Below are 11,321 nucleotides of genomic sequence, written 5' to 3' on the forward strand. Positions count from 1 at the left end.
TTTTGTTTTATAAGGTAACCAGAGTTAGTTGTCTTGTTGCAGTCACGCCACGTCAAAGTATGATGTGAACTGTATTTTTAATGCAGCAATACTTGATCACTATCAAGAAAGCAAAGAGCCTAAGTTGATATAAGGCAATATGTCTGAAGCATTGTCGGTGAATTAAAATTGAAGCAGCGAAAGCCGGGGACAATAACCGTGAAGGCTGGAGGGTAATGAAACGTTAGTTGGTTTTGAATCTTCATCGTCGGATTGACAAAGCCTTGATAGGTTATTCCTGGTAGTTTTGCATACTTGTAGAGGCTCTTGACGCAGGGCCGGTTACCGAGATTGATGGAGTGAAGTTTTTCCGATTGTTTAAGTGTTGCTGCCGGGGAATTAATCCATTCACTAGGTGCCGCTGTATGGAGATCAGTCCTGAAATGCGCTGCTCAAGCACGCACCCCGAGAGTAAAACCAGCGTCGCATGATCTTGAGCCGGGCTCATAACCACTGAGCTAACGGGGCGGACACAACACAAACCTTGCATTGATATCTCAAGGTATCTCAATATATCTGATATCATTTACCATTTTGTCATTCCACAAAGATCTCAAAACAAAATGTGTTTGTTTCTTTTATGGAATCACACAGTGGCTAAAGGTCTCAAAGATATCAACTTCACTGTGACCAAAATTTGGAAGTTGATTCTAGTTGGAGGAAAATTACTCTTCGCATTAACTCCAATTTTGCTTTATGTTACTGTAAAAAACAACAAGAGATTATGAGGCAAAGTAATATAGCGGCAAAGCTAGCAAACATTGTTGGTGAAAAAGTCTTGTTTATTACTTTGTGGCAGCACACCAATTACAAAAGTCAGTTCATGTAAGTGCGCAAATAAAAAAACTAGAAGATATTTTATTGAAATTAAACTTTATTTGAAGATTAAAATTTATTAATTTTTTTTTAAACAGTAGGAGGTTGTTTCAAGATTACGAAGAAATCATGTGCTTAATGAACAAAACACAACAATTAAAATAGATGCTGCTTGGATACAGTTTTTCAACAATGCTTATGATCAAAGCTTCGATAGCTTAAAGTTACTGCAAGGAATGGAAATTAATTCGTTAGAATTTAGCCGAGATATTTTAGTTCTGACATGCGGTATGATATGCACGACAACAAACAATGTAGAATGTAGATCAAAGATGAGAGATAAAGCTTTGGTAGAGAGTTTGCTTTGCTGAACCATAGACAAACAAAACAAAGTAACCTTAGCGGGTTTAACATGATGTATTACACAAACACTACATTGTGTGCAATACAAAATGAGATTATCAAGAATTTGAAAAATCTACTATAGTCAACTGAAGAGTGGTGCATAAATGAAATTAAAAGTGTCTTGGTCTATATTTTAGGAAATTGTTTTAAACTTAGAGCGTATGAAGAATTATTAAAAAAAAGGGGCGATTACTTTAAACCCGTATCAACGTAAAATCAATCGGGGATCCGCGTAAAGCAGATACAAAAGAATCAAAAATTTAAGAAAAATGTGAACACTAGGCCTATAGGCTAATTATAAACGACGACGACATTATAGTGTTCACATTTTTCTTAAATTTTTGATGCTTTTGTATCTGCTTTACGCGGATACAAATTAAATGTATTAAGATTAAATGTATAAAGAATCGTTGTAATATAACAAGACAATGTTTATATAAAAAGTTTACAAAAAGTTTGTTTACAGTATACAACAATGCAATGGAAACGTATCTGACCATCTCAAAATCCCAAGCTTTTGGGATTCTCTTAATTTCCGAAAGGGAAAGACATAAAAAGCCTTGGATTGTTTTTAATCTGAGCTTGAATTCTGACAAGACTTAGATAATGCAAATAGCACAGAAAAGCTTTGACGTCTAAATGTACTTTATTGTTTTTTTTTTCACCAAAATGTAACACTTGTAAATTTATCATCATTGCTCTTGCAACATTGGAGCCAAATCGAAGGGTAGTTTTTCTTTAAGTAGGATAAACTTCCAAACTGTGGTCACAATGATGTTGATGACGTTTGGACGTTAGCTACTGTGTCATTCCACAAAGATCTCAAAACAAAATGAGTATGTTTCTTTTATGGAATAACACAGTGGCTAAAGGTCTCAAAGGTATAATTAACTTCACTGTGACCAAAATTTGGAAGTTGATTCTACTTGGAGGAAAATGACTCTTCGCATTAACTCCAATTTTGAAAGAGCAATGAAGATGAAATTACTAGTGTTACATTTTTGAATGATGTAACACACAGTATGACCAAACAAACATTCCAATACAGCATAAAAGGAACGTTTTGCAAACTGAAACAATTTCAAGTTAATCTAAAATTTTGAATTGTCTTCATTCAATTTTGTGTGATTGTTTTCAAGGATGGAGGAACCATTTTAAAAGTAGGTGGGCCCAGAGGCGTAGCAGTCAAAGTCAATCCAACTTCTGGGGGGCTTCTCCCCCCAGACCCCCCCATAACATTGATGCATTCCTAATATTTGAAATCGTTTATACCAGGAGTCGGGAACCTACGGCCCGCCAAGAAAAATCATCCAGCCCGCTGATCCCAAATTATAATATGTGGCCGGGCCAGTTGTTTATTACAGTACAATCGAATGGAGGAACAAGTACTTTTCATTAATCATTTTAGTAGGCCCACGTTTTTGATTTGCAGCGTTTCTGTTTGTATAAACAAAGAATTGAACATAAAGCGCTAATATGATACAAAACATATTATTTTTTTCCAAGTTAATGGGTCAAACAAGGAACGGCAAAGTTAATCTACTCAAAAATAGCTTTAACAGCAAATTTCTCTGTTACAAAGGAAAGCAAAACCAATGAATCAGAAAATTCTTTTGCTAGCTACAATTCTTTTGCTACCTAATTCTTTTGCAATAGATGAGAGCACAAACACGACAGGTAAGCCTATAGCTGAGCTGGCAGTATTTGTGCGTGCAGTAAAGAAAGATGTGGACGTTTAAGAATTTGTTCAGATGATTCCCGTCAAGGATATTACTAGCCGATATTTTGAAGGCATTAGGCTACGTCAACGCCTTGAAATCATGCCTCTGAATCTATCAAAACTGGAATTAATAGGCTACGGCCCGCCAAGACCATGTAAAGTTGGTGGCCGGTCGATTGGTCGAAAGACATTTGGTCGACAGTCAATTGGTCGACAGACATTTGGTCGACAGGACGTTTGGTCGACAGACAATTGGTCGACAGACATTTGGTCGACAGAACATTTGGTCGACAAGACATTTGGTCGACAGGACATTTGGTCGACAGACATTTGGTCGACAAGACATTTGGTCGGTCGACAAGACATTTGGTCGACAAGACATTTGATCGACAGGACATTTGGGTTAGAGTTAGGGTTAGGTTAGGGTTAAGGTTAGGGTTAGGGTTAGGATTAGGTTAGGGTTAGTTAACCCTAAAATGAATCGTTCTTTCGACCAAATGTCTTGTCGACCAAATGTCTTGTCGACCAAATGTCCTGTCGACCAAATGTCTGTCGACCAAACGTCCTGTCGACCAAATGTCTGTCGACCAAATGTCCTGTCGACCAAATGTCTGTCGACCAAATGTCCTGTCGACCAAATGTCTTGTCGACCAATTGTCTGTCGACCAAACGTCCTGTCGACCAAATGTCTGTCGACCAAATGACTGTCGACCAAATGTCTTTCGACCAATTGACCGGGTACCGTAAAGTTTGGCTTTGGCCCGCTGTTAGAAAAAGGTTGCCAACCCCTGGTTTACACATTGCGTTTTCATAATTGCCTTTCGTGCTAACAGGTAAAATTTTCCATTTTTGGGCCTAATTTGATCAAAAAAAATTTACAAAATTGTTGAATTGCTCTATGGCGCTGTACAAAATGTGGCGATGTACACACAAATAAAAAGGCAACAGTACACACACAGTTATAATACCACCTGAGAGTAGGGGAAGGTCTAGTTAGTTGAGCCAGAAATCAATTTTTCTGCAATAAAAATTTAACAAAAAACTTTACCAAAAATCCGAATCCATCATGATAAATTTCAGTCTTATGCGGTTCTTGTGAACATGTTTGTGTTTGCGACTGACCCCCGATTTATATCATTTATCGGCTTTTTAAAATTGAAATTTAGCCGGTTCAAGTGATACCCTAAATTTCACGGTTGAGCGACCCGTTGTTCACGGTTGATCCACCATTATTTCACTTCCAAAAGATATCCCAAAACAGAGCTCAATCTGCATCAAACACAATAAACTCTTCTCTTGAACATCTTGCAAATAAACAATCAAAAAAAGTTTAAACTGTGTATTGTGTCTAGTGTCTTAAAATGAAAGAACAGTGAACACAGAACGAACAGAAATTTATATTTCTGAAAACACTGAGAATCATTGAATAGGAAACTTTGCACGAAGGTGCTTTTACCTTTCTGAAACGATTTCGCGAGGTTTGTGAAGAAAACGAACATTAGCAACCAGTGGCGTTGCTATCGAGAAAAATATAAGGGGGGGAGTGCTAAAAAAATTACCCTCAAACTGGCGCATTACAGAAAAACTACTCTTATGGAAGTTTAAGGGGGGCAGTGGGCCGCCCCGGCTAGGACACCAGTTCTACGCATCAATTACAGTAGCCTACGGTACAACAAAATTAGGGCAGTACGTAAGGACCATCGGCTCATAAACTACAATCCTTATGATAAAGGCATGGCTCAACCGTGAACATTGCAAGTGGCTCAATTGTTAACATCGCCGCCATTTTCAAAATTCATGAAAAATTGCCAAGAACCAACTGGCTAATCAAGCAACGAGAACTACTAAAACAAAGAGTAAGTTACCCTCACCTATCCCAGTACTTCCACTAAGACAACGATGAAACATCGTAGGAAAAAATAACACATTTCTTACTTTTCTCAAAACTACTTTTACCTACCATTTTACATTTAACTGCTTCACAATTTTTCTGCTTGTAGAAAATCCCTAAAACTACATGTGCTGATGGACTTCAAGTTTTTCCATATTCTCGTTATGAAACGGTTGACTAATCATGCACGACGTTGCGATAAAACCGGATGGATCAACCGTTACCCGGCTCAACTAACCAAACCTTCCCCTAATAATATGCAGCATTATACAGTACATGCATATGTAATGATATCACTGTTCTAACCATAGAGAGCATAGAGAATAATTATATTGATTGATAGATTTCTCTACTAGTCACACGCAACCACACTCGTACGTGCTGCACATCAACAATGGACTCAACAGAAAGTTTGAAGATTGGATTTCATCATTGAGCTATGAAAGATAATCAAACTACTGTGTATCAAATGAGTGAAGACCTTTTTTTGGAACTTCCTCTCTGATTTGCCGTTTTCGCTACCTTTTCAGAGAAATTTGGCTTTCAAAAGTAGGTGGGCCAGGCCCACCCACAAAATAAAGTAGGTGGGCCCAGGCCCACGTGGTTCCTCCATACCTGATTGTTTTTCTTCATATATTCTTGCTTTTCAAATTTTCCATGTTGACACTTACGTCTCTAAATAGTTCGAGAGAAATGACGTATTCGAAAACAATGGACGTCGTGAATTCGTTGCATTTGACCGAATGTAACAAATTTGAAAGCTGTGAAAATATTTAATTATTCTCGGTTGATTGTAATGATTTTTAGAAGAAATTATGCCTTTGCTAAAGCCTTTGCAGTATGTTAAGCAACTTTTATGCATCCCATGTTGTTATATGTTATATTTGTTAAAATACTTAGCCTCAAACTTTTAGAGCTGAAACGTATCCAATGTTTCTTGTTGTATGCTTGTCTTCGTTTCCACCATCAGACATGCCTTTAAATGTTTTGATAGATTTATGCAAATGTTTTATCTATTTTAATAGCTTGAGTTCGTTTTCGAGAGAATTAGCATCAATATACCCATCTAGCCTGACTTAAGTGCCTTCTTTTAGAGACAAAGTTGCTGCATCCTCTACCCTTGCTGCAGCTAAAATTACTTTATATCACAAAAAACTGCAGGTGATCTTGGTCAGATCTTTCGCTGCCTTTTCAAAAATATTTGGCTTTCAAAAGTGGGTGAGCCAGGCCCACCCAGAAAATAAAGTAGGTGGGCCCACGTGGTTCCTCCATCCCTGCTCACAGGTCACAAGATCACTGATCTCGGTCAACTTCTTCCCGCAAATTGTGATGGCTGCAGGGATACCTAGACAAGCAAGACTCCGTAATATGCCTTGGATTCGCCCAGGAGAATGTCTAAAGCCTGGCAGATAGGCTTCATCACACGGAGATATTCGCCGAAGAAGTTGACGTCAGCTAGAAACGACCGAAACTTTGCAACCAAGCCGATTATATAGCTGCTTGACCACGCCAGTATTGCAAAAAAAACAAGCATTTTTTTCAATTTAAATTAAAAAGTAGCGGTAGCGGGAGTGCGACTGAAAAAAAGTAGCGCCTCTCCGCTACCGCTACTTTGGAAAAAAATAGCGCCGCTACTGAAGTCGCTACTCCAACTAAAAAGTAGCGCCGTTACCTCTACTTTTACCAAAAAAGTAGCGCCGCTAGTAGCGCCGCTAGTAGCGCCGCTACAAAAGTAGCGCGCTACTGCCCACCGCCCCACCTCTGAGGAGACTATAGCTATAGCATTATACTGCACAATACTATAAAAACCATTTTCGAAATTAAACTATTGAAATCCTTCTGCGTCATAAATAAAGGATCGAAACTTAATATCAGTTTGAAAACAATTTTTTGTAAGCTACCTCCCTCCATTGTTTATAGAAATCTAGTTTTAAGTGGATACATGTTGTTGTTGGTAAAAACCATAACGGGGTCACAAAAATGCACAAATACCGACAAAAACAAGGAAAAAGTTGTCAAAAAGTTCAAAATGTTACCTCAGCTGACAAACGAACCATGACCGCACAAGCGAAACAGTTCCTCTTTTGAGGTTTTTCAGCCAGGTGAGAACAATTAACGCTGCCAATATGCTTCCGTGGTGTCTAATCAAACGGAAACCGTGTTTAGAGGTTTAAGTTACAAAGCATATAGTACTTAACTGGGCTATTTTCAAAACAAGTAGTTTGGTCGTAAAAAAATGCTTTGGCCACTTTCTCAAATTTGTATCTATAGTTTTTAGCCAAACTCTAATGCTTCCTCTACAGTACATAACATTTTCGTGGATTTTTCTTTGTTTCTTTAACACAAAGCTTCTCTCGGCGACGCAGTTCAGTTTATTTTTTGTTTTGTTGGCGAAAATAAAAGACACAAAAAGTAAAAACACAATAAACACAAATAATTCGCACAACAAGGATGGCAGCGAAAGACCAAAAGGTCACCAAAGTCAGCTGCCACCCAAACATTTAAACAAAAGACCCAAAATTAAAAACATTAACAGTTAACACATACGGTATATAATATATAGCACAATACCAGCACTTTAATTTGTAAAAATAAACAATACATTAACAATGGAACAACACAGGGCAACATAAAAAGAAACATTGTGTAGAGAAATAAGCGGATGATACGTTTCAGGAGTGATCATCGTACAAATTCTTTAATAAATATTTATATTTAAATTTAAAAACATTGTAAGACTTTTCCTTTATTTCTTTTGGTACTTGATTCCATAGTTTCACTCCATTAAAACATAGCATCTTCTTACCAGAGTTTGACGTTGTAGAAGGCAAATATAAATCATTTTTTTGGTTCTGAAGAGAAGCTTTGTATACAACCGCTGTTGATTTTGATGTGACGTAACACACTTCTTGTTGGATCAAGACAACAGAAGCCTGTTGGCAGCATGAAAGGCGTTGAAATTATTTGCGTCTGGCTGAAACATTTCGAAAGAGGAACTGTTTTTCAGCTGAGGTCATGCGTCGCTCGTCAGCTGAGTTCGCTCTTCAGCGGCAGTTTTGATTGGTTGCTTGATACGTCACATTTGGCGGGTAATTCAGCATTTGAAAAAGAAAACAGGTTGAAGTGAAGGAGTTGATTGTCATGGAAGCTGGCACTTGTTCGATTGATTTTGTATCAAGTTCAGACAAGGTGTCATCTGTCATGCTTGCCGATTGCAGCATATCACAGCCAAAAAAAAATCAACACAAGTACCTATATGCTAACGTATAGTTTTAAAGCTGGCTTACCACAGTTTTTTTTGCCTTTTTCTGATCACTGTAGGTTTAGCTACCCCAAGACGTTTATAGTTTCTAGCTTCCTTTCCGTCATTTTGTCGGTTGACACGACTGAAGTCTACAAGAGATTATTGGCTAACAGGTATCAAGAAGGCTTTCAGGACTGGTTAGGCCTACCAGGCAAGGAGGTAGCAAAGATGCAATAAACTTGAGCTGCAAGGAGAGTTGATCAGTCGAAATTCAATGTTTGGGTCCCTCCATGTATAATATGTAACTTTATTGCCATTTTGATTCAATCAAATGTGTATTCATAATTCCTATAGCTTGATGAAGTAGAAAATTATGAAAATTAAAGCTAAAATTGATTGATGAGTCACAAGTATTACGTCTCACAGCCATTAAACTGTGGCAGGTAGTTTTTTTGTAATATGTATAATAAAACAATAAATGCTGTTAACATTACAAAAATTGCTCAATGCCAAGCAAAAAAGCTAAGCAGAGTGAATTACATCAATTTCAGTTACTACTTACAATAAACCTTAACAGCCTGTTCCACCTTATTAAAGATCATCAGAACAAACTGACTTCAAATAGAATTTAGCTGAGTTAAATATTAAATATGAGTTATTTTAATGATTTTAATATTAATTATTTTAATTCAACATTTAAATCCATTTGGATTAATTATTAATCATGAGATTTTTTTTGAATCAGTTTATTCTGATGATCCTAATTTGTTTTTTTTGGTTTGGTTTAAATCTTTATCTTCGGACTGACAAAGGTTGGTTGGTTATTCCTGGTAACAGTGGCGGCTCGTGAGGTGTGAAAGTGGTGGTGCTGCGGACGGGCGCAGCCCGGCCGCGTCTTCGCCGAAGGCGAATAAAGCGGGGAGGGGTCTGGGGGGCCTCCCCCAGAAAAATTTGAAAAATGACACTTAATTTGGTGCATTCTGTGCGCATCTTCAGCTCTAAATTGCAATGAAAAGTTAAGATAAAACTATTGCGGTTTTAACTTTTTCCTTTTGTTGGTTTCGTTGCTGTGTTTTATTTCTACTATATCGTTTCTTTTGTATTAAGACAAGGAAAAATAAATTGAATTGGTGTATTGGCTGCAGCCATTATTGTGACAGAAAGCGTTGCTGAACACTTTTGCAATGTATTGTTCTGCAAGTAAGTTAATATAGGTTGGGGAATCGCCAAACACAATTAATTAAACTAAATCGGTTCTAAAAAATAGCTAAAAAAGAACCAAATAACCAAACCCCAAATATGTAGACAAACACCTTTGAAAATGAGCAATTTTTTTGAATTTGGCGATAAAATCGCCAATATGGCAACCCTAGGCGCGCTGTTCCAGACAGCGCCAAAACGACGAACGTCAGCATTGCCAGACTGATAAACTACGTCATTGTCACGTGACTTCGATTTGGTTTGTTTGCTTTTATGATGCTTGTGCTTCGGTGCACGGAAAATCGCAGCGCCTCACAGAGCGAAATCATAGCGGTCAAGCTTGAGTGGAAGTCATGTGACAATGAGGTAGTTTCCCTCTATGAGAGAAACTTTTTTTCTTTCCCTCTCGCGTTTCCAGTCAACAAAGGGAAAGGTTGGAAAGGTCTGCAAACCTAAACAAATTTGATAAAAATAATGAAAAATCACGACGTGTTTTACGGGCAGAATGAGCCCAAAAAATTGGTGGAGCTGCAGCGCCACAGCACCATTACATGAGCACCATTACAGCACCATTACAGGCCCGGTCACCGAGATTGACAGAGTGAAGTTTTCCGATTGCTGAAGTCTTGTTGCTGGGAAATTATTTCATACATTAGGTGCCCCAAATGGATAGCACTTCGTAACATGGTTTGGTAAAGGTCCTTTGGTAAAGGTCCTTTTAGGTTGGCAAAGGCCAGATCTGGATTGGTTGTTGTTTTCCATCTTCCTGACAAAAAACTGTCTGGTTGTTTTGGGTTGAACATTAATTGGATACCAGTGACAGCTGCCCATGATTCAAGCGCTATGCCGTCTGCATTTGAATGGCGGTAGCCCCAGGTTGTGCTGTGGGAATTGAAGTCTCCGGCATATATGCATGGTGGAGCAAAGGCGGGAATGGAGTTAGCTTGCAGACGTGTATTTGGTGGGTTATACACGTTCATCACAGCTGTGCCTTCGATTTCAGTAGCTGTCCATTCAACTTTACAGTCAGGGTTGGATGAATACATATGTGGCTAATCCATAAATATTGCTATTGGTGCATGCTGCCAGGGTATATCCACTGATCTTTCACTTCGATACTTCGGTGGTGTGGGTTTCTTGCAGGAGTAATGCAGTCACGTTATGCTTTTGTGTGAGATGTTCCAACATGTCGCATTTGGCTTTGGTAAGGCCTTCAACGTTTAGCTGCAAGATTGTTACTCCGACAGGAGGATGAATTTCTCTCATTGGACACCGGGGCCGAGGGTTTATCCTTTTACCACCCCAGGTGCCCTGTGAGTTGCGGTCTCTGATTGTTGCCATTCGCTTCATTAATTTGAATTACCAGGACTCACCACGAGGAGGTTGGCAACATGAGTCCCAATTTATATTGCACTAATATTAACATACTGTACAGTATATATAACTAGCATTGCACGAAAACGTCTAACCACCTGAGACAAAATGCTTATTGTGAAGGACAGGAAGGTAGAAAAATGACCAGCGTCGGTTTAGAAAATTCGCCAAAAATAAAATCTAAAACTCAAGAAACTTTACATTTCTATCATATTTTATACTGTGAAATATTTCACTACTAGAGCGGGGCGTCCTTATAAAACCCTATGTCGCTACAGATAGGGTTAAGAAGCGAACTATCGTGGTTAGCGGCGCAAAAATTGAAACGGCATCAGTGGCGTAGCCAAGGGGGGGTTTTGGGGGTTACAACCCCCCCCCTTTGGCACGCGTGTGACGTCACGATATTGAGAATGATGCTTTCAGTCTAAAAAAAAATTGCCTAATTTTAAACAAAATTGCATTAAAAGAGCGAGTTTTGCCAATACCAAATATTCAAACATCTCAGCCAGGAATTAGCAACAAAAAAACACAGTGACTTAGCTTTTTTTCCAAAAAATGCCGAAGAAAACATGATCTTATCCTTTTGCTATGCTACCGGAAAACACCATTTTACAGGAATATTCGTACCCACA

This window comes from Aplidium turbinatum, chromosome 1, assembly GCF_918807975.1.
Source record: "Aplidium turbinatum chromosome 1, kaAplTurb1.1, whole genome shotgun sequence".
NCBI classification, from domain to species: domain Eukaryota; kingdom Metazoa; phylum Chordata; class Ascidiacea; order Aplousobranchia; family Polyclinidae; genus Aplidium; species Aplidium turbinatum.